The 330-nt window shown below is 59.1% G+C and overlaps 1 protein-coding gene across 1 annotated transcript in view; it reads left to right on the forward strand.

The window, feature by feature from the left end:
- Positions 1 to 330, forward strand: part of ddx27 (DEAD (Asp-Glu-Ala-Asp) box polypeptide 27) — a 10,057-nt gene that overhangs the window by 4,698 nt on the left and 5,029 nt on the right. The window lies entirely within an intron of this gene.

Below are 330 nucleotides of genomic sequence, written 5' to 3' on the forward strand. Positions count from 1 at the left end.
GGGTCATGTGACCTGTCAGCAGGTGTGTCAGCGGGTCATGTGACCTGTCAGCAGGTGTCAGTGGGTCATGTGACCTGTCAGCAGGTGTGTCCGCGGGTCATGTGACCTGTCAGCAGGTGTGTCAGCGGGTCATGTGACCTGTCAGCAGGTGTCAGTGGGTCATGTGACCTGTCAGCAGGTGTGTCAGCAGGTCATGTGACCTGTCAGCAGGTGTCAGTGGGTCATGTGACCTGTCAGCAGGTGTGTCCGCGGGTCATGTGACCTGTCAGCGGGTCATGTGACCTGTCAGCGGGTCATGTGACCTGTCAGCGGGTCATGTGACCTGTCAGC

This window comes from Nematolebias whitei, chromosome 7, assembly GCF_014905685.2.
Source record: "Nematolebias whitei isolate Nwh7 chromosome 7, NemWhi1, whole genome shotgun sequence".
Lineage (NCBI taxonomy): Eukaryota > Metazoa > Chordata > Actinopteri > Cyprinodontiformes > Rivulidae > Nematolebias > Nematolebias whitei.